The 24,515-nt window shown below is 44.1% G+C and overlaps 1 non-coding gene across 1 annotated transcript; it reads left to right on the forward strand.

Moving 5' to 3' along the window:
* The first annotated feature begins 19,293 nt into the window (after positions 1-19,293).
* trnar-ccu (transfer RNA arginine (anticodon CCU)) lies at positions 19,294-19,365 on the forward strand. Its single transcript has one exon. It is a non-coding gene; the product is annotated as a tRNA-Arg (tRNA).
* The last annotated feature ends 5,150 nt before the right edge of the window (positions 19,366-24,515 follow it).

A 24,515-nucleotide genomic window follows, 5' to 3' on the forward strand; every position in this document is an offset into this window, starting at 1 on the left:
AGTCAGCCCCTCGAGCCTGCTCTGCCATTCAATACAATCATGGCTGATCTCATCACGGCAGTTCTTGTTTCTTGCCAGTAGATGTCACTTCACTCCAATACAGTGAAGTTTACAAATCTGAGAAAGAAACAACAGGAAAGAATTGTTCACATTATTGTGAATGTGTGGGATTTAGAAATACTAGGAGTGGAGACGAGTTATTACTTGTCTGCTCGATCCCCATTGCCCTGTAAATTATTTCCTTCAAGTGCCCATCCAAATTCCTTTTGTAATCATCGATTGTCTCCATTACCACCGCCCTCGTGGTCAGCGAGTTACAGATCATCACCAATCAGTGTAAAAAAGTTCATCCACACATTCCCCTTGTATCTCCTGTCCAAAACCTTCAGTCTGTGTCCCGTAGTCCTTGTACCAATAGTTAACGGGAACAATGTTTCCTTGCCAACTTATATAAAACTGTCATAGCCTAAACCACATCTATCAATTCTCCCCTCACTCTCCTTTGAGACAGGCAGAACAACCCCAACTTTTCCAACCTAACCTTGTAACTAAAATCCTCCATCCCTGGATCCATTCTGGTGAATTTCCTCTGCATCCTCTCAAGGATCCTCACATTCTTTCCGAAGTGTGGTAAGCAAAACTGGAAGCAGCACGCCAACTGGGGCCTAACCAGAGCTTTATAATGGTTCACCATAACTTCCCTGCTTTGTAATCAATGCCTCTATTTATAAAGCCCAAGATCCCATATGCTTTGCTAACCACTCTCGCAATATGTCTTGCCACCTTCAAAGATTGATGCACATGAACCCCAAGTCCCTCTATTCCAACACACTCTTTAGAACTGTGCCATTAAGTAAATATTGCCTCTCCCTATTCCTTATGCCAAAATACATCACCTCACACTTGTCACTATTAAATTCCATCTGCCACCTGTCTGCCCATTCTGCTAGACTATCATTGTCCTGTTGCACGCAGTTCATATCATCCTCACTGTTTGCCGCTCCTCCACGTTTGGTGTCATCGGCATATTTTGAGATTCTGCTCTGTATTCCAAGATCCAAGATGCTTTAGCAAAAAATGCAGTGGTTCTTGCACTGACCCTTGGGGAACACCACTGTCGACGATCCTCCAGTCTGACAAAGAATCATTTCATAAGACTCGCTGTTTTCTGTCCTTAAACCAATTTTCTATCCAATTGGACACTGACCCTCCTATACCACGAACCTCAATTTTGGAAACCATCCTTTTATGTGGTACCTTGTCAAACGCTTCCTTAAAATCCATACAAACAACATCCACTGCATTCCCTTCATCAAGCTGCTCTGTTAGTTCATCAAAAAATGCAGTTAGATTAGTCAAGCATGAACTCCCATTTATAAATCCATGCTCACTCTCCTTAATTAACTCAAACCTCTCCAAGTGACTGTTGATTTTTTACCCTGATTATTCTTTCTAAAACCTTACCCACCACTGCTGTTAATCTAACTGGCCTGCAGTTAGCCGGACTGACCTTACACCCTTTCTTGAATGAGGGTGTCGCATTTGCCACTGTTTACTCCTGGCACCTCCCCCGTATCCAGGGAAGATTGGAAGATTATAGCAAACACTTCCTTTATCCGCATCCGCATTTCCTTTCGCAACCTGGGATGCAAGCCTTCCAGACCAGGTGATTTATCTACCCTAAGCACAGCCAGCCTTTTTAGTACCTCCCTCTCTCAATTTGTACCCTATCCATTGCCTCTACTCTCTTCACTTCGACTGATATTTTGTCAAATTCCACTTCCTTAGTGATCACTGATACAAAGTACTCATTAAGTAGATTAACATTGCTCTGCAGCTCGAAACATACATTATCCTCTTTGTCCCTAATAGGCCCTACTCAGCCTCTTGCGACCCACTGATCATTTACATGCTGCTCGAAGATTTTTGGGTTTCCTTTCATGTTGACTGCCAGTCTATTCTCATAGAAATAGAGAATAAGCAAATATAGAAGACATAAGTATTTCCCATCCTTGATGAGGTGGAACTTTTTTATGCTGTGGGTAGTAATGTCTTGGCCCACGAGTGTGATGAAAGCAGAGACAATCAATGATTTGAAAAGGAAATTAGATGGATACTTGAAGGAAAGAAACTTGCAGGAGGAAAGGGATCGAGCTGGTGAGTGGAACTGACTAGATTGCTCCGGGGAGAGCCAGCATGGACGTGATAGGCCAAACGACCACCTTCTATGCTGTAAATGACTCTGTGTTGTTTCTCAAATTCAATCCACTGGTGCTTGGTAAATAATTTCAAAGTAAGTTGTACAACCGGAAAATCAGAACCAAGGCAAGGGACGTATAAGGAAGCAAAATTGCTGAAACCCGGGATTGTTAGATCTTCAGTCTAATGCTCGCCCAACTGAGCTATTTCAGCCCTAAATTAACAGTGGTTTGGTGTCCTTGTTTTGGAAGAAAATACATACATTCAAGTTTTCCAAAAAATTAAAGAACACAACATGTCAGTCATATTCCCCATTGCTTTCTCAGTACTGATGGATTGTGAAGCGGGAGACAGCCAGAAGTGCCACTGAGCCACACAGACCCCGAGCTGAGAATGAAATGAGATCAAATTCAATCTTTCATAGTGAGATGCTGCTGAGAGGTAAGAGTCCTGAATCAAAGCGAGACTTGCTCATTTCAAACACTCCCTGTACTCTCTGCTCATGAAGCCTTAAAAAAGGGAAAAACAGAATGGCACTCAAACTCACAACCCTGCCATTAAAAGTCTCATGTTCGACTGACAGAACTGTCACTTCTACTCGGTCTCTTATTGGATGGATGCAACTCCAACCCAGGGGTGGCACTCAAATCCTTCCATGTGTCCACATGTCAGACTGAGTTCCATGTTGTAGACTCAAGCCAAGGAAATCTGCTCAGTTCCAAAACTATCAGCGAATTGAAGCTGATTACAATCAACATCATCAGAGGTCAGAACTACCTGGTGAAAGAAGACACTCTGAAGAAGAATCCACAATTATTCAAAGGCATCGACAAAGTGAAAAACAAGAAAATCGATGAGTCAATGCAAGCCAAACAACAGAAACACTGAAGAATTCCATTCCATTCCAGTCCAGAACCCAGTCCTGTTGTTTTTGGAGACAGGTCTCAATTACTGCAACAACTTTATATTCCCAGTTGGTTATCTGTACATTTAGTTAATTACAATTTTGTCGACAAGCTCTTTGAATCCAGTTGTCTGGTCCTCAAGCCAGCTCCGATTGGAAGTCAATTCCACCTTCTGCAAGGCTGAAACCAATAGATAAACTTTATCTAAAAAAGGCCAGCAGATCCGGGCTTGTCCGGGACTTGAACCCGGGATCTCTCGCATGCTCATTAACCATAGACCCGAAACGAGAATCACACCACTGGACCAACGAGCCACCGACAGGTTAGGTTTTATTAGCTGCTGTGGAATTTCACTGGCACCCCCCCAGCCAATCATCCATTTTTTTCAGATCAAAGCAACATCCTGCAAATGCTGAAATAAAAACAGAAAGTGCTGGAAATGCTCAGCAGCTCTGGCAGCATCTGTTCTGAGAGAAACACAGTTAACGTTTCAGGGCACTTACCTTTTGTTTCAACCATCCTTTCAGACTGCTTCTGTCCATCCAATCTCACTTTCTATTCTATCCACATTCTAACCATTCACTACGTTCATACATTTTTCATGAATTCCTCATTTCTTTTATTAATGACAATTTTGTATTTCTGGCCTTTGCTTCAGACACCACCACAAGTGGAATCATGTCTCCATCTACCCAATCAAACCACTTCGCTGTATCCTCACATTGCAATGTTTCTTTCACCCTGACAGACTGTGTAGTTTCTGCTGCTTGATTGCAGTTCTTGCTTCCCGCCAGTAGATGTCACCTCACTCCAATACAGTGAAGTTTACAAATCTGAGAGAGACACAACAGGAAATAATTGTTCACATTGTAGTGAATGTGTGGGATTTAGAAATACTAGGAGTGGAGACGAGTTATTATTGCACTCTGCTATTACATCTTTTATAATGGACTCCAGCATTTTCCCCACGACTTCTTTTTCTTTTTTTTTTCTTTTGGGCCTCCTTATCTCGAGAGACAATGGATACGCGCCTGGAGGTGGTCAGTGGTTTGTGAAGCAGCGCCTGGAGTGGCTATAAAGGCCAATTCTGGAGTGACAGGCTCTTCCACAGGTGCTGCAGAGAAATTTGTTTGTTGGGGCTGTTGCACAGTTGGCTCTCCCCTTGCGCCTCTGTCTTTTTTCCTGCCAACTACTAAGTCTCTTTGACTCGCCACAATTTAGCCCTGTCTTTATGGCTGCCCGCCAGCTCTGGCGAATGCTGGCAACTGACTCCCACGACTTGTGATCAATGTCACACGATTTCATGTCGCGTTTGCAGACGTCTTTATAACGGAGACATGGACGGCCGGTGGGTCTGATACCAGTGGCGAGCTCGCTGTACAATGTGTCTTTGGGGATCCTGCCATCTTCCATGCGGCTCACATGGCCAAGCCATCTCAAGCGCCGCTGACTCAGTAGTGTGTATAAGCTGGGGATGTTGGCCGCTTCAAGGACTTCTGTGTTGGAGATATAGTCCTGCCACCTGATGCCAAGTATTCTCCGAAGGCAGCGAAGATGGAATGAATTGAGACGTCGCTCTTGGCTGGCATACGTTGTCCAGGCCTCGCTGCCGTAGAGCAAGGTACTGAGGACACAGGCCTGATACACTCGGACTTTTGTGTTCCGTGTCAGTGCGCCATTTTCCCACACTCTCTTGGCCAGTCTGAACATAGCAGTGGAAGCCTTACCCATGCGCTTGTTGATTTCTGCATCTAGAGACAGGTTACTGGTGATAGTTGAGCCTAGGTAGGTGAACTCTTGAACCACTTCCAGAGCGTGGTCGCCAATATTGATGGATGGAGCATTTCTGACATCCTGCCCCATGATGTTCGTTTTCTTGAGGCTGATGGTTAGGCCAAATTCATTGCAGGCAGACGCAAACCTGTCGATGAGACTCTGCAGGCATTCTTCAGTGTGAGATGTTAAAGCAGCATCGTCAGCAAAGAGGAGTTCTCTGATGAGGACTTTCCGTACTTTGGACTTCGCTCTTAGACGGGCAAGGTTGAACAACCTGCCCCCTGATCTTGTGTGGAGGAAAATTCCTTCTTCAGAGGATTTGAACGCATGTGAAAGCAGCAGGGAGAAGAAAATCCCAAAAAGTGTGGGTGCGAGAACACAGCCCTGTTTCACACCACTCAGGATAGGAAAGGGCTCTGATGAGGAGCCACCATGTTGAATTGTGCCTTTCATATTGTCATGGAATGAGGTGATGATACTTAGTAGCTTTGGTGGACATCCGATCTTTTCTAGTAGTCTGAAGAGACCACGTCTGCTGACGAGGTCAAAGGCTTTGGTGAGATCAATGAAAGCAATGTAGAGGATGTCAGGCTAACCGGTATATAATTGGCTGTTTTCTTTCTGCCTCTTTTTTTAAATAATGGAGTTACATTAACTACCGTCCAATCCATTGGAACTGTTCCAGAGTCGATAGAATTTTGAAAAAAGACCAGAAATGCATCTGCTATTTCAAGGGCCACATCCTTAAGTACCCTGGGATGTAGATTATCAGGCCCTGGGGATTTATCGGCCTTCAATCCGATCAATTTCCCAAACATTCCGTACAAATACTGATTTCATACAGATCCTCCTTCTCACTAGACCCTATGTTCCCCAACGTTTCTGGGAGATAATTTGTATCCTCCTTTGTGAAGACAGATCCAAAGTGTGTATTTAATTGGTCTACCATTTCTTTGTTTCCCATTATAAATTCCCTTGTTTCTGACTGTAAGGGGCCCACATTTGTCTTCACTAATCTTTTTCTCTACACATATCTATAGAAGCTTTTACAGTCAGTTTTTATGTTCTCTGCTAGCTTACTCTCATACTCTATTTCCCCCTTCTTAATCAATCATTTTGTCCTCCTCTGCTAAATTCCAAACTGCTCACAATCTTCAGGTTTGCTGCTTGTTCTGACCATTTTATATGTCTCCTCCTTGGATCTAATACTTTCCTTAATTTCTTTTGTAAGCCACAGTTGAGCCACCCTTCCTGTTTTACTTTTGCACAGACAGGAATGAACGATTGTTGTAATTCATCCATGCGCTCTTTAAATGCTAGCCATTGCCTATCCACTGTCAACCCTTTCAGAAACGTTCCCCAATCTATCATAGCCAAATCCCGCCTCATACCTTCATAGTTTCCTTTGTTTAGATTCAGGACACAAGTCTCGGAATCAACTCTCTCACTCTCCATCTTAATGAAGAATTTTATCATATTATGGGCGCACTTCCCCAAGGGACCCCACACAACAAGATTGTTAACTAATCCTTTCTCATTACACAATACCCAGTCCAGGATGGCCTGTTCTCCAGAGGTGTTATGCACCTCTATCAATTCTCCACTCAATCTGCTTTGATATAGGCAGAATAATCCTCGCTTTTCCAACCTAACCTTGTAACTAAAATCCCCCATCCCTGGATCCATTCTGGTATATCGCTTCTGCATCCTCTCAAGGACCCTCACAATCTTTCTAAAGTCTGCTGAGCAGAACTGGAAGCAACACTCCAATTGGGGCCTAACCAGAGTGTTATAATGGTTCAGCATAACTTCCCTGCTTTTGCACTCAACGCCTCTATTTATAAAGCCCAAGATCCCATATGCTTTGCGAACCACTCTCGCAATATGTCTTGCCACCTTCAAAGATTGATGCACATGAACCCCAAGTCCCTCTATTCCAGTACACTCTTTAGAACTGTGCCATTAAGTATATATTGCCTCTCCCTGTTTCTTCTGCCAAAATGTATCACCTCACACTTGTCACTATTAAATTCCATCTGCCACCTGTCTGCCCATTCTGCGAGCCTATCACTGTCCTGTTGCAGGCAGTTCATATCATCCTCACTGTTTGCCACTCCTCCAAGTTTCTTGTCATCGGCATATTTTGAGATTCTACTCTGTATTCCAAGATCCAAGTCACTTACCTTTCGCAAAAAAAGCAGTTGTTCTCGCACTGACCCTTGGGGAACACCACTGTCGACGATCCTCCGGTCTGACCAAGAACCATTGAATATGACTCGCTGTTTTCAGTCTTTCAAACAATTTACTATTCAAATGGACACTGACCCACCTAATCCATGAACCTCAATTTTGTTGACAACCCTTTTATGTGGTACTTTATAAAATGCTTTCGTAACATCCATATAAACAACATCCACTGCATTCCCTTCATCAGCATTCTCAGATAGTTTATCAACAAATACAGTTAGATTCGTCAAGCATGAACTCCCATTTATAAATCCATGCCCACTCTCCTGAATTAACTCAAACCGCTCCAAAGGACTTGATTTTTTTCCCTGACCTGTTGGTCTCGTGCTGATAGCAAGCTCACCATCGAGCATGTATTTGGCAATGTGACCGTCATCCATTTGGCCCAATCAACAGAGTCACCGCTGACTCAAGAGGGCAAACATGCTGTGGATCCCTGCACGCTGGTGTACTTCCGCATTCGACACTCTGTCCTGCCAGAAGATGCCCAGTATCCATTTGAGGCAGTGGAGGTGGAAGCTGTTCAGCCGTTTCTTTTGGCTTGTATAAGTTGTTGATGCTTCTCTACTCTAAATGAGGGTGCTGAGAACACAAGCCTGGTACACGTGGAGCTTTGTATTTTCGGTCAATTTGCTGTCGGTTCACACTTGTCTTCCCAACTTTGACATGACAGCTGCAGCATTGGCAATCCTGGTGCTGATTTCAGCATCAAGGAACAGATTGCTGGTGATTGTTGATTGAAGGTATGTGAAGCTGTTGACAACCTCCAAAGTGAGGTTATCGATGTTGATGGAAAGTGGAGTCTCTACGTCCTGGCCCATAACTTTCATCTTCCTGATGCTGATCGTCAGTCCAAACTCTTTGCAGGCCAGGGAGAACCGATCTACAAGCTGCTGTGACTGAACTTCATTATGGGATGTCAGCACAGCATCATCAGCAAACAGCAACTCACAGACTAGGAATTTACCCACTTTGGTCTTGGCGCACAGTCTTGCCAAGTTGAACGGCTTGTCGTCAGCTCTGATGTGCAGGTGCACACCCCCATCTGAGTCATTGAAAGTGTACAATAGCAGCATGGAGAAGAATATGCCAATTATAAAGGATGTGATAACTGGACAGTTCGAAAATGATGATATGATTGGGCAGAGTCAACATAGATTTATGAAAAGGAAAACAGGTTTGAAAAACCTTTTGAGTTTTTTGAGGATGTTACCTATGGAACAGATAAAGGAGAACCAGTGGAAATGTGGTATTTGTATTTTCCTTTGGTAAGGTCCCACACAGGAGGTGAGTAAACAAAATTAGAGCACATAGGCTTGGGGATAATATACTGATATGGATTGAGAATTGGTTAACAGACCGAAAACAGAGAGCAGGGATAACGGGTCCTTCTCAGGATGGCAGGCTGTTACTATTGGGGTACTGCAAGGATCAGTGTTGGAGCCACAGCTGTTAACAACCTATATAAATGATTTGGATGTGGGGATTAAATGTAATATTTCCAAGTTTGCAGATGACACAAAGCTCGGTGAAGTGTGAGTTGTGAGGAGGATGCAGAGAGGCTTCCAGGGGACCTGGAGAGGCTAAGTGAATGGGCAAGAACATGGAATATAATGTGAATAAGTGTTAAGTTATCCACTTTGGTAGAATAAACAGAAAGACAGAGTATTTCTTAAATGGTGAGAGGTTGGGAAGTGTCGATGTCCAAAGGGACCTGGGTGTCCTTGTTCTTGAGACACTAAAAGCTCTTGTGCAGGTGCAGCAATCAATTAGGAAGGCAAATGGTATGTTGTACCCACACGAGGGGTCATGAGTACAGGAGTAAAGATGTCTTGCTGCAATTGTATAGAGCCTTGGTGAATCCGCACTGGAGTATTGTGTACAGTTTAGTCCCCTCATCTGATGAAGGATACACTTGCAATAGAGGGGGTGAAACAGAGGGTCAACAGACTAATCTTTTTTTTGCATTTATTTCATTTCATCTCAGTTTGTTCAGTTTGCTTACCTAGTGTTTTTTTTTCAGGTTTGTACTTTCTGCTGCTCAATATTCAGCCCGTTAATACCTAATCTGTACTAATGCTTTGTCTTTCAACACACCATTAACATATTGTTTGCCTTTGCGGCGTGACCTTTTGGTCAGCTATGTGGCCTTGTCGAATCTACACCTTCTCCTTTGTTATCTCTTGACCCACCCCCACCTCACTTGCTTATCACCTGTGACTTTTCTAATGTATGTCAGTTCCGAAGAAGGGTCACTGACCTGAAACGTTTACTCTGCTTCTCTTTTCACAGATGCTGCCAGACCTGCTGAGTGGTTCCAGCATTTCTTGTTTTCATGTCACCAGACTAATCCCTGGGATGGTGGGATTGTCTTCTGAGGAAACTGGGCCTGTATTCCTTAACGTTTCGAAGAATGAGAGGTGATCTGATTGAAACTGACAAAATTCTTACAGGGCGTGACAGTGTGGATGTAGACAGGATGTTTGCCCTGGTTGGTGAGTCTAAAACCAAAGGACATCATCTCAGAATAAGGAGTAGGCCATTTAAAACTGAGATGGGTGGAATTTCTTCACTCAGACGGTGGTGAATCATTGGAATACTGTGCCCCAGAGGGCTGCGGCAGTTCAATCATTGAGCATGTTCAAGACAGAAATTGATAGAAATCTTGATACTCATGACATCAAGGGATATGGGGAGAGCATGGGAAAGGAGCTTTGAGGTCGGTGATCAGCCATGATCGAATTGAATGACACAGCAGGCTCGACGGGCTGAATAGCTAACTCCTATGTTCCTCTGTTCCAAAGAGAGTTGGCGCCAGCGTGCAGCCCTGCTTATCTTGAAAGCGTCTGATGTTGCTCCATTGTAACTGATGGAACTGTGCATGTTCTCGTGGAAAGAAGAGATGATGCCCAAGAGGTCAGGAGGGCAGCCCATGTTCCATCGCAGTTTGAAGAGGCCGTCTCTGCTGACAAGATCAAAGGCCTTAGTGATGTTGATAAAAATGCGCGAGGCTATGTGGCAGAATGGATAGCGTGTTGGACTTCTAATTAATGACGATGAAGATATTTAAAGATTGTGGGTTTAAGTCCCACCGGAGTCAGATTTTGGATCAGAAACAGAGGAGCACATCGGAACAACAAATGAACAAATGCGCCAAAAGCACAAACTCGGAGACAGAGCGAGAGAGAGAGGAGAACGGCAGGAGCAGAGCAGGGGGAAAAAAATCGAGGAGTGACCTCACAATGGAGAGTGAGAGCAGGGAAACAGAGAGCCGCTGGGGTGAGTATACAGGATTTGGTTCTTTCTTCGGTGCAGTGGAAGGAGCTGTTTGTTGAGGATCTGGTAAGCTGTGACATCACAGGCAAGCAGGTAGTTGATTGGTTTGGAAGAACCGACCTGCTTGATGCGCATCTGGTCAGTGATTAAAGTCCATTTTGGACCTAACGCTTAAAATAGTAAACAAACTAGTAGTAAGTTTAATAAAATAAGCAATAAAATGAATAATTGAATAAAATATTTAAGTAGTTAATTGAAACACGTTAAGGATGACAGGACAGGTGATGTGTCACAGCTGCAGCATGTGGGAGCTCCTGGATGCCAGTGTGATCCAGGGCAAACACATCTGCAGTAAGTGTTTGCGGCTCAAAGAGGGAGAAAAAAGGAATGTAGTGGTAGTAGGGGACAGTATAGTAAGGTGGATTGACTCTGTTCTCTGCAGCAAAAGCAAGAGTCCAGACGGCTGTGTTGCCTGCCGGTGCCAGGATTCAGGACATCTGCTCAGGGCTGGAGTGAAACATACAATGGGAGGGGGAGGATCCAGTCAGCGTGGTCCATGTCGGTACCAACGACATAGGCAGGACAAGGATAGACGTTCTGCTAAGTCAGTATGAGGAACTAGGCTCCATATTAAGAAGCAGAACCTCAAAGTTAATCATCTCTGGATTATTACCTGAGCCAAGTGCAAATTGGCAGAGGACAAATAAGATTAGAGAAAGTAATTTGCGGCTGAAAGACTGGTGTGGTAGTAGTGGGTTCTGGTTCGTGGGGCATTGGCACCAGTACTGGGGAAAGAGGTGGCTGTACCGTTGGGACGGTCTACATCTGAACCGTGCTGGTGCCGGTGTTCCAGTAAGCCACATAACGAGGGACGTAGAGACGGTTTTAAACTGAATAGTGGGGGCAAGGGATCAAATTTGGGAAGATATGGTGAATCAAGGAGGAGAGACAAGGCAAGAGAGAAAGGTATAAATATGGGAAATGATAAACAGACTGGGACAGGAAGGGACAGATTGTACAAATCTAAGAGTAAATCGACAGATAAGGCTAGAGGTGACGAAAATAATAAAAGGACAAAACTAAATGTTCTGTATCTGAATGCATGGAGCATTCGAAACAAAACAGATGAACTGGGAGCACAAATAGAATAAATAAGTACGATCTGATAGTCATTACAGAGACATGGCTGCAGGGCGACATCGATTGGGATGTGAATATTGGAGGTGACATGGCATTTTGGAAGGGCAGGTAGCTAGGAAAAGGTGGCGGGGTAGCTCTGTTAATTAATGATGGTATTAGCGCAAGAGAGAGGGATGACCTGAGTTCTGGAGATCAGGATGCAGAAGCAGTTTGTGTAGAGATGAGAAATCAAAAATGCACGAAGTCACTTGTGGGAGTGGTGTCCAGGCCACCTAACATTAACCACACTGTCGGATGGGATATCAAGGAAGAAATAGTGGCAGCTTGTCAGAAAGGTACTGTGATAATTATGGGGGATTTTAATCTACATATAGACTGGAAAATTCAGATGGGCAGAGGCAGCCTGGATGAGGAGTACATAGAATGTTTTTGGGATAATTTCTTGGAACAATACATTCTGGAGCCAACCAGAGAGCAGGCTATACTAGACCTGGCATTGTGCAACGAGATAGGATTAATTAATGACCTCATAGTTCAGGTGCCCCTAGGTAGTAGCAATTATAATATGATTGAATTTTACATTCCGTTTGAGGGAGAGGAGAGTGGGTCCCAGACTAGTATTTTAAATTTAAATAAGGGCAATTATAAGGTCATGAAAGCAGAGCTAGCTAAAGTGAACTGGCAAATTAGGTTAAGGGATAAGTCAATAGAGATGCAGTGGCAGACATTTCAGGGGATATTTCAGAATACACAGAATAGATACATTTCAACGAGAAAGAAAAGTTCCAAAGGTGGGACTCAACCATCCATGGTTCACGAAAACAGTTAAAGAAACTACCAAACTTAAAGAAAAAGCCTATAATTGTGCAAAGGTGGGAGGCAGGTCAGAAGATTGGACAGAATATAAAAAAACAGCAAAGAATTACTAAAAGATTGATAAGGAAGGTAAAATTAGAGTATGAGAGAAAGCTCGCAAGAAATTTCAAGACAACTAGTAAGAGTTTCGATAGATATTTTAAAAAGAAAAGAGTTAACAAAGCGACTGTTGGTCCTGGGGAATTAATAATGGATAATTAAGAGATGGCAGATGAATTGAACAGATACTTGGCATCGGTCTTCACTATTGAGGATACAAATAACATCCCAGTATTAGCCGTATATCAGGAAATTGAAGGGAGGGAGGAACTCAGGAAAATTACAATCACCAGGGAAGTGGTACTAAACAAATTGTTGGAGCTGCGGGTTGACAAGTCGCCAGGTCCTGAATTGGCTAGTGAGATAGTTGATGCGCTGGTTTTAATATTCCAAAATTCCCTAGATTCGGGAAGGTTCCGTTAGATTGGAAAAGAGTGAATGTAACTCATTTATTCAAAAAGGGAGGGAGACAGAAAGCAGGAAACGACAGGCCAGTTAGCTTAACATTTGTCTTAGGGAAAATGTTTGGAGCTATTACAGAGGATGTTATAGCAGGGCATTTAGATAAAATTAAGGTAATCAGGCAGAGTCAACATGGTTTTTTGAAAGGGAAATCATGTTTAACCAATTTATTGGAGTTCTTTGAGGGAGTTACATGTGCTGTGGATAAAGGGGAACCAATGGATGCATTGTAGTTCGATTTCCGGAAGGAGAAGGTGCCATATCAAAGGTTATTGCAGAAAATAAAAGCTCATGGTGTCGGGGGTAACATATTGGCATGGATAGAAGATTGGCTAGCTGACAGGAAACAGAGAGTCAGCATAAATGGGTCATTTTCTGGTTGGCAAGAAGTAACGAGTGGTGTGCCACAGGGATCTGTGCTGGGGCCTCAACTTTTTACAATTTATATAAATGACGGAGATGAAGGGACTGAAGGTATTGTTGCTAAATTTGCTGATCACAAAGATAGGTAGGAATGTAAGTTGTGAAAAGGACATAAGGGGGCTACAAAGGGATATAGATAGGTTAAGTGATTGGGCAAAGACCTGGCAAATGGTGTATAATGTGGGAAAGTCGGAAATTGGCCACTGTGGCAGGAAAAATAAAAAAGCATATTATCTAAATGGTGAGAGATTGCAGAGCTCTGAGATGCAGAGGGATCTGGGTGTCCGAGGGCATAAATTGCAAAAGGTTAGTATGCAGGTCCAGCACGTAATTAGGAAAGCTAATAGAATGTTATCATTTATCACCATGGGAATTGAATACAATAGTAGGGAGGTTATGCTTCAGCTATACAGGACATTGGTGAGACCTCTTCTGCAGTACTGAGTACAGTACTGGTCTCCTTATTTGCGGAAGGATGTAAATGCATTGGAGGTAGCACAGAGAAAGTTTACTGGACTAATACATGGAATGGGTGGGCTGTCTTACGAGGAAAGATTGGACAAGCTAGGCTTGTCTCCGCCAGAGTTTAGAAGAGAAAGAGGCGACATGATTTGTTATTTAATTTATGAATTAACAAATTAGCTATCCTCCAGTCTTCCGGTACCTCACCCGTGGCTAACGATGATACAAAAATCTCTGCCAGTGCCCCAGCAATCTCCTCCCTTGCTTCCCATAGCATCCTCGGATACATCAGATCAGGCCCTGGGGATTTATCCACCTTAATGCGCTTCAAAACCTCCAACACCTCCTCCTTTGTAATGTTGATATGCTGCAGGATATCGCTGTTCCCTCCCTTGAACTCACTAGCTTCCATGACCTTCTCCACCGTAAATACAGACGAGAAATATTCATTTAAGACATCGCCCATTTCGCGTGGCTTCACACATAGATTGCCACACTGATCCTTAAGGGGACCTACTCTCTCCCTAGCTACCCTTTTACTCTTAATATACGTATAGAATCTTTTAGGATTCTCCTTTATCTGCCAGGGAAATCTCATGGCCCCTTTTCGCCCTCCTAATTTCCTTCTTAAGTGTACTCCTACATCCCCTATACTTCTCGAGGGACTCGCTCGATCCCAGCTGCCTATACCTGACGTATGCCTCCTTCTTTGTCCTGACCAGACCCTCAAAATCCCTCGTCAGCCAAGGTTCCCTCAACTTGCCAGACTTGCCCTTCCATCTAACAGGAACATGCTGGCCCTGAACTCTTCCTATCTCACTTTTAAAAGCCTCCCACTTGCCAGACGTCCCTTGACCTGTAAACAGCCTCTCCCATTCAACTTTTGAGAGTTCCTGTCTGATGCCATGGAAATTGACGTTCCCCCAATTTAGGACTTCAACCTGAGGACCAGTCCTTTCCTTTTTCATAACTATCTTGAAGCTAATAGAGATATGGTCACGGGTCCCAAAGTGCTCCCCCACTGACACATCAACCACCTGCCCATCCTCATTTCCTAAGAGGAGGTCGAGTGTAGCCCCTTCTCTAGTAGGGCCATCCGCATACAGCTTCAGAAAACTATCCTGGACACACTTAACAAATTCTTCCCCATGTGATCCCTCAGCACTAAGGCAGTCCCAGTCAATATTAGGGAAGTTAAAATCACCTACTATTACAACCCTATAATTCCTACACCTATCTGTGATTTCCCTACATATATGCTCCTCCACTTCCCTCTGACTATTGGGGGGCCTATAGTATAATCCCATCAAAGTGATCACCCCTTTCTTATTTCTCAGTTCTACCAGTATGGCCTCACTGGACATTCACCCCGGGATATCCCCTCTCAGTACTGATATCCTCCCTAATCAATCGTGCAACTCCCCCTCCTCTCTAACCTCCACCTCTGTCACGCTGGAAGGATTGGTACCCCGGAACATTGAGCTGCCAGTCCTGCCCATCCCTCAACCACGTTTCCGTAATAGCTACAATATCACAATCCCATGTACCGATCCATGCTCTGAGTTCATCTGCCTTACCTGGAAGGATATTTGCATTAAAGTAAATGCAGTTTAGCCTACCAGACCTTCCACGCTCCCTGCTCCTGCCTGGCCTGCCTACTGGACTTGCTTGCTTTAACCTCTCCATTTGCCTCAACTATCTCATTGGAGAAACTAATACTTTGGGTCCCACCCCCGCTGCAAGACTAGCTTAAACCCTCCCGTGTATTACTATAGAATCTCCCTCCAAGGATATTGGTCCCCTTCCAGTTCAGATGCAACCCATCCCTCTTGTACAGGTCACCTCTGCACCAGAAGAGATCCCAATGATCCAAGTACCTGAAGCCCTCCCGCCTTCGCCAGTCTTCAGCAACGCATTCATTTGCCTAATCCTCCTATTCCTACCCGCACTAGCACATGTCACAGGGAGTAATCCTGAGATTACAACTCGAGAGGTCCTGCTTTTTAACCTTCTGCCAAACTGCCTATATTCACTTTGCAGAGCTTCATCTCTCTTCCAGCCTATGTCGTTCGTACCAATGTGGACCACGATCTCTGGCTGCTCAGCCTCCCCTTTCAGAATGTCCTGCAGCTGCTCTGAAACATCCTTGACCCTAGTATTAGGGAGGCAACATACCATCCTGGAGTCACGTTTGAGGCCACAGAAACGCCTATCTGCACCCCTTATGATAGAATCCCCTATCACAATAGCTCTTCCACTCCTTTTCCTCCCCTGCTGTGCAGCAGAGCCCTCCGTGGTGCCACGGACCGCGCTGTTGCTCTTTTCCCCTGGGAGGTCTTCCCCCCAACAGTAACCAAAGCAGTGTATCTGTTTGAGAGGGGGATGGCCACAAGGTACTCCTGCACTACCTGCCTGCTCCTACTATTCCATCTGGTGGTCACCCATCCCTTTTCTGCCTGTGCATCCATTACCTGCGGTGCGACCACCTCACTAAACATGCTATCCATGACGTCTTCAGCTTCGCGGACGCTCCACAGTGAATCCACCCGCAGCTCCAGCTCCATAATGCGAGTAGCCAGCAGCTGCAGCTGGATACACTTCCTGCACACATGGTCGTCATGGAGACTGGGAGGGTTCCTGAATCCCCACATAGCGCAGGAGGAGCATATCATGGGGCTGAGTTCTCCTGCTATGACTTACCCTTAGATTAATTAGTTACTCCCTTAATTAAAAAATACTAATGACACTAGGGGCCTTCTTCTACCCACTACAATCTAAAGTCCTTCATAAGCAACACTGAATTAAAAAAACACATTAGTAGTACTCAACTTATCACCAGAGGTTTTATTTTCAACTAAAAAACTTTGCCCTTTTCTTCAAGATATTGAACAACACGAACAGCAGTGCCTCACCAACCAATCAACTTGCAGCTCTCCTCTGACGTCACAGTTGGCTTCTTTTTTTCAAAACTCCAGCACACTGGAAGAGCTCCACCCCGCTCCTGGAAGATAAGAGACTGGGCCTCGATCCTCCGATTGGATTTATAGGCTCTGCTCTCAATGTTCTCCTCATATCGGTCCATAAAGGTCTGCTCCGCTCCTCTCCGCTCCCGGAAGGTAATTCACCAGCTTTTGCAGAAAAGTAGGTCTTAAGCTGTTGCAGTCCCTGTTAGAAAGATAGTCTAAGTTATTCTGAAGCCATCTTCCAATGTCATCTACATGTAAGCAGGATTTTAAAGGATAAGATGTAGTTTTTAAAAGTCACTTCAATCTTGCTCAAGAGTCTTTACAAAGAAGCCAAGTAAATCTTGATAAAAAGTCATATGCATTTGGAGATCTTTTAAAAGCACTTCAATCTTTTTAATAAAAAGTCTGATGTAAATTTAAGAACTCTGCTGAGGCCATGCTAAAAACTTACATCCAATTAAGAAATAAAATACAACATTTAAAATGTCCGAACTCCTTTCTGAAAGTTGACCACTGCTGCTGCTGGTGTCTTCCTGGAATAGTGGAGCTGTTGTGTCAACAGAAAAGTCCTTCCCGAGCAGCCCTGAGCCTGTTCGTACCGGCTTTAATCCAACCCAGGTAAAAATCAGGGTACATTGTGAGCAATGAGCCCAAATTGCTGAACTGCTGGTCCCTGTCACTTTAAAGAGTGGGCTGGTGCGATTATGATCAGAGGCTCCTTCGAAGCACATTTCTCACCACGACAACTTCCAGATGCTGGTGTTAGTGTGTGCATGTACCGGCAGTTGCAGTGCTGTTCAGAATCTCAATAGCAGTGAAAGTCTCAGAGTTCACCGCTATTGGGGCTGTAAAATCCAGGCCAATATCTCACAGTCCTGTTAGATTTGCTCTCCCTCTGTACAAAATCAAACTCAACACATTGTCTTTCACTCACTCCTGTTTCCAGCCCTGATGGTGCAGAAATCCCCTCTCAAAGGTACACAATCCAGTTGATTTCTGATCAAATACCTCCTTCCTCATTCAATAGAGGAAACAGAGACATGAACAGGAGTCAGGTGCAAGAAAGTTTCACCAACAGAGCAAAGAAAGGCACCAACAAAAGTCACACCTACTTTCCAAATCATTTCACTGGAATATTCTTTCACTTGTTTTGTCGGATGACTGCAATAAATATGAAAATGAGCACCATGAGGTTTGTGTTCACTAGTCACTTGTTCTCCTGTGTTTGTCTGTCAGGTTTGTAATTCAATTTGTATTGGATATTGAAGAGAATCTCTTTTCAAGATGATTGCTCATCGTACTGTGTTTAAAGCAACCAACTTGAAAAATGGCAGAAAATGAATGTTTCAATACCTGTGTGACCAGATTCTTCCAATGCTTTTCAACAGCTAGATTGATGATGCTTGTAATCTGTATCCTGTGGAGAATGGGAGAGGAGAATAAAAACATGGTGCATGAACAGGACAGACTGTGTAAAATGGGAGCACAGAAATACTGCCACCTCATTGAAAGTTAATGAGATTTATTCGAAGTCAGATACCTGTCCACAATGAACAAGTGAATACATTAATTGTCCACTTTCAATCTAAATGGGACTGAGGTTCCAACAGAGAAGTTTTCTGGAAAATACCTGCTGCAGTTTTAAAATTGATGAACTGGAACATCTTATACTAACTTTCAAATAACTGTCGTGATTGTATAGTTCTCATAGTGGAGAGAAGGAGTTGTTTATAAATATAAGCAGAAAGGCACATTTGTGGATTGGTGAATGAGCTTTAACTTTCTGAAATGTATTTGCCCATTGGTTGCAGGTCACTGGAAATCCTTTTTTACATTTCAATTGTAGCAGCAGCAGTTAGCAGCAAAATGTCTGATTAATCAGAGTAGTGGGTCTGGGAAACACTTAAACAGCCGAGACCCAGTATAGCAGAACTCCAAGTAATAGTTTAAATAAGGCACTGAACTGACAGAGCGGGAAAGGCCTGCTCAGGTCAGGAAAAAAAAACCCGACCCGAACCCAACAGAACCACATTGGACCCGAGCCCGACCCCGCCCGAGTATCTCCATTTATTCCCACGCCCAAACTAACCCGAGCCTCACCCGACCACCAGAATGTTCACTTTACCTACCTCCCTATTCCGAATCTGCAGGAAGCTGCAGCATGTGCGCAATGACATCATCGAGATGCTCCCTTGCTCACTGAGCAGACTCAGAGTTTCCCTCCTTGATGACCCGGACTCCCAGCTTAGGTTAGCTTTTCAACTTTTGACACTTATTAAACTCAACTTCCCAGCAGAGTTAAATGTAATACTCGAACCTGGCCCGACCTGACCCGAGCCCAAAAGCCAGACCCGGACGAGCGATCCGACACGACCCGAACCCGACACGTCGGGTCCCGTCGGGTTCAGGTCGGGGAGCAGGCCTTTGCAGAGCGGAGGTCAGATGAGGATTGAATTAATTTCAATCACTGAGTCTAAACAAGAAGTAAATCTGCCAGGAATGGAAGAGCGCGCTTTACCTGTGAGCTTGTGGCGCAACGGTAGCGCGTCTGACTCCTGATCAGAAGGTTGTGTGTTCAAATCACGTCAGGCTCAGTTATGTTTTACAGCAGCTCAAGTTCCTGGATTTTATTTCAGAAGAGAGTTCATTCTCTTGGAATGTTCGTGCATAGTAGAATTTCAAGATCAACTTTAACAGATTAAAGTCCTGATTTCTGGTTCCGTCCCATTTCCATGCTCAGTTCTTATTTCACACTGTTTTATATCAGAACAATGTTTCAGGGATGTGATGTGTCCATTGTTTGTACAATCGCTCTGTCATCCAGTGTGAGAAATAAAACCCAAACCGCCCAGCATGCGGCTCAAACCCATACCTGGCTCTTTCTATAGGCCGCTTAGTTCAGTTGGTTAGGACGCAGTGTTGATAACAACAAGGCTGTGGATTTGATCCCCATGTGTGCTGTCACATGGTCAGTCATTAATTTGACACATTTTTGTAACACTTAAAATCCAGCTTTCAGATGCAAACAAGTTTACATAAAATGTCAAATGGAATTTATTTTGAATAACATCCATTGCATCTTTGTCACTGGTCTGGAGTAACACAGAATTCTTTCCAATTATCTTCCATTTGCTGATAAACATTGAACTCGTGGCCTGTTCTCGTGAATGGTCAAGAGCAGCAAAAACAGACAGAGCGAGTCTGACCGCCCAGAGATGTGGAAAAGGCTTCAGTTTGGGACATATGCAGCAAATCAAATGTTCACCCGGCCCCGAAAGATTCAAAAACTGGGGAAAAGGACACAAGGAGATAGAGAATAAGCTAAAGCAGACAATGTAAATATTTCCCATCCTTGATATCTCTCTATTCCAATCCAACCTTCAGAGTTGGGTAAATAATTTCAGTGTAAATTGTGCAGCTCAGGAGTCAAAACCAAAGGGCAATGCAGAATAAAGGAGAACTGCCAAAACCCCAGATTGAACCAGGGATCTTCAGTCTAACACACTCCCAACTGAGCTATTTCAGTCTCACAAGCTTGGGATGAAAAGTGGCAAGTAACATTCGCAAAACACAAGTGCCAGGCAATGACCATCTCCAACAAGAGAGAATCTAACTATCTCCCCTTGACATTCAATAGCATTACAATCACTGAATCCCTCACCATCAACATCATGGAGGTTACCATGGGTAGCCATACAAATAACGTGACTACAAGAGCAGGTCAGAGACTTGGAATCCTGAGGTGAGTAATTACAGTGCAGCTGTTGGCTCCACCCCAGGGGCTGTATTTGTTCTGTAAACCATGAAGCAGCTTCCTCTCAAATGCCAACTTTATCAATAAATCCTCTTACAAAAGCCCCAAAGTGTGATATATTCCTCTCACTCATCCATGACTCCTGTCTCCCCAAAGCCTGTCCACCATCTGCAATTCACAAGTCAAGAGTGTGATGGAATACTCTCCACTTGCCTGGATGGGTGCAATTCCAACTCAAGAATCTCAACACCGTCCAGGACAAAGCAGCCCACTTGATTGGCACCCCATCTACAAACATTCACTCCCTCCACCATCGGCACACAGTGGCAGCAGTGTGTACCGTCTACAAGATGCACTGCAGCAATGCACCAAGACTCCTTCGACAGCACCTTCCAAACCCAGCGACGTTTACCACCGAGAAGGGCAAGGGCAGCAAATGCAGGGGATACCACCACCTGCAAGTTCCCCTCCAAGCCACACATCATTCTGACTTGGAACTATATCGCCGTTCCTTCACTGTCGCTCGGTCAAAATCCTGGAACTCCCTTCCTCACAGCACTGTGGGTGTACCTACCCCACATGGACTGCAGCGGTTCAAGAAAGCAGCTCACCACCACCTTCTCATGGGCAGTACATGCTGGCCTAGCCAGCGATGCCCACATCGCATGAATGAATGAATAAAAAAGTGAAGTATCCCTTGTGTCATTGTTTTGGTAGAAAATATAACCCTGGTGGAATTGTCCCTCCCAATCACACCTCACTTCATCGAACATAGAAAATGGAGAAAATTTATGGCACAGAATGAGACCATTTAGCAATCGTGTCTGTGCCAGCTGAAAAAGAGCGATCCAGCCCTATCCCACTTTCCAGGTCTTGGGAATGGGATCTGAACAGATCTCAGAGCTCACATTATGTGAATGTTCTGTTGAAGTATTGGTGAGCTGATATACCAGGGGAGATTCACACTGTTAGACACAGTGTGAAATACATTCAAGTACTTATAAAACATTACAACATGTGAGTAATATTCCCCATTGATTTCTCAGCACTGATGGATTGTGAAGTGGGAGACAGCCAGAAGTCCCAGTGATCCACACTGACCCTGAGCCGAGAATGAAATGAGAAAAAGTTCAATCTTCAGTAGTGAGATGCTGCAGAGAGGTAAGAGTCCTTGAATCAAGGAGGGACTTTCTCATACTGCTGTTGAATCTCATTTCAAACACTCCTTGAACACTCTGCCGAGGAATTCAGAGCTGGATAACGCCTGTAAAATCAGCCTAAAAAGGAAATAGAAAACACCCACCGTGGGCTCAAACTCAAAAACTTGAGATTCAGAGTTTCATGCTTTCATCGACTGAGCTCACCAGGCCTGAGACAGTGTCCCCGTCCAGTCTGTTATTGGACGGTGCAGCTGTTGGCTCCACCCCAGGGGCTAAATTTGTTCTGTAAACCATGAACCAGCTTCCTCTCAAATCCCAGGTTCATCAATAAATCCTCTTACAAAAGCCCCAAAGTGTGATATATTCCTCTTACTCATCCAGAATAAAAGCTACATCTTTTGCTCTTTTTACCTTCCAAACATTGACTTCTATTTTACTCAGCATTTATTTCTCTCTCCTTTTTATGTTGTGCATTTCCTAATAAACATTTCATTTCAATTATATATGAGGGATGAAATGAACAGAAGAGATTTTCTGCAATGGTACCGGAGTGTGGGACAGAGCGAGTGGTTCGGATCTGGAATACACTGCCTGAGAGTGTGCTGGAGGCAGATTCAATCGTGGCTTTCAAAAGGGAACTGGATAAACACCTGAATAGAGACAATTTGCAGGGTTGCAATGAAAGGGCAGAGGAGTGGAATTAGCTGATCTGCTCTTGCAAAGAGCTGTCATGGACATGATGGACTGAATGGTCTCCTTCTGTACTGTAACCATTTGATTCCTTGATTCTAACTCTGTCAAAGTTGTTCTGAACTTGCACTGCTCCAAGGAGCACAACCCCAGCTTTTCCAGTGTCTGCACATAATTGAAGTTATGAGGAACCATGGGGAACCCACTGTAAACCTTCCTCCAGACAGAAATACAACTGTTCACCACCACACTGTGACCCAGCTGTTCACATGATTTGGATGTGGGGACCAAATGTAGTATTTCCAAGTTTGCAGATGACACAAAACTAGGTGGGAATGTGTGTTGTGAGGAAGATGTAAAGCGGCTTCAGGGGAATTTGGACAGACTTAGTGAGTGGACAAGAAAGTGGCACATGAAATATAATGTGTAAAAATGTGAGGTTATCCACTTTGGTAGGAGAAACAGATGTGCAGATTATTTGTTAAATGGTAAGAGTGTGAATGTACAAAGGGGCCTGGGTGTCCTTGTCAATAAGTGACTGAAAGCTAACATGCAGGTGCAGCAAGCAATTAGGAAGGCTAATGATATGTTAGCCTCCATCACAAGAGGATTTGAGTACAGGAGTAGTGAAGTCTTGCTTCAATTGTATATAACCTTGGTTGGTCTGCAGTTTGGAATACTGTGTGAAGTTTTGTTCCCCTTACCTTAGGAAGGATATCATTGCCATCGAGGGAATGCAACGAAGGTTCACCAGACTTGTTCCCGGGATGGCGGGACTGTCAAATAAAGAGAGATTGGGGAAACTGGGCCTGTATTCTCTCAAGTTTTGAAGAATGAGAGGTGATCTCATTGAAACTTACAAAATATTGAAAGGGTTAGACAGGTAGATGAAGCTCAGATGTTTCCCCCGGTTGAGGAGTCTAGAAAGAGGGGACACAATTTCAACGTCAGGGGAAAACCACTTTGGACAGCGATGAGGAGAAATTTCTTTACTCAGAGGGTTGTGAATCTTCGGAATTCTCTACCCCAGAGAGCTGTGGAAGCTCAGTCATTGAGTATGTTTAAAGCAGAGATTGACAGATTTCTAAATACAAATGACATAGGGCATATGGAGATAGTGTGGGAAAAAGACATTGAAGTGGATTATCAGTCATCATCATATTGAATGGCAGGGTGGGCTCGACGGGCTGAATGGCCTACTCCTGCTCCTATGTTCCTATCAGTCTGCAAACTTCATATGCATGCTGTCATTGTCCCTTTTATTCCATGGGCTTCAGTTTTACTGGCAGTCTAGTATGTGACATCATCAAGAAGGTTTTCAATAAGTTAAATAAGGAGAAATTGTTTCCAGTGGCAAAAGGGTCAGTAACCAGAGGATGTATTTATCAGGTGATTGAGAAAAGAACCAGAGGCGAAATGAGGAATCATTTTTTATACAGTGATGTGTTGTGATCTGGAATGCACTGTCTGATCAGGACTTGAAAGCAGATTCAGTAGCAACTTTGAAAAGCAATTGGGATAAATAGTGGAAGGAAAAATGTACAGATTACAGGAGACAGCACTGACACAATGGACCAAATGGTCTCCTTCTTTGGGTATCATTCTTTGGTTTTATGAACATAATGTTGATACAATTCGCTGAGTTGGAAGGGAAGTGAACCCAGATTCCGGGTATTCTAAACACCAGACCCAAACCAAATGAACAAGCCCGTTGTTTAATCTCTGTTTTTCACACCAGCTTCTCCTCGCTCTTTCTGTGTTTCCTGCCTGGTCTGTTCCTCTGACCTTCATTCCTGACACTCTATTGAGAATGGCCAACTCACTGCGCCTCTCACTCACACCGTCACTCCACCCCTTCACCCACTTCCAAACCTCTCTGTTCAACAGTACCTCACACCTGCTCCTCTGCTCCATTAATATAACAGGAAAACATTTTCAAACAGACATTTCCAGACAGTGAACGTGCCAGTAAGACAAGGTAAAGATCAGATTTATTCACTTTAAACACAGAGAGAGCAGCTCTCCCTGTTCAGTCGAAGGAGCAGATGTAGTTTCTCTCCCATTAGTCTTAGAGACATGGGCCAGAATTTTAAGGGACCGTTGGAGACGGGAATGGAGGCCGGGGAGGGGGAGGGGGGGG

This window comes from Heterodontus francisci, unplaced genomic scaffold (assembly GCF_036365525.1).
Source record: "Heterodontus francisci isolate sHetFra1 unplaced genomic scaffold, sHetFra1.hap1 HAP1_SCAFFOLD_91, whole genome shotgun sequence".
Classification (NCBI taxonomy): Eukaryota; Metazoa; Chordata; class Chondrichthyes; order Heterodontiformes; family Heterodontidae; genus Heterodontus; species Heterodontus francisci.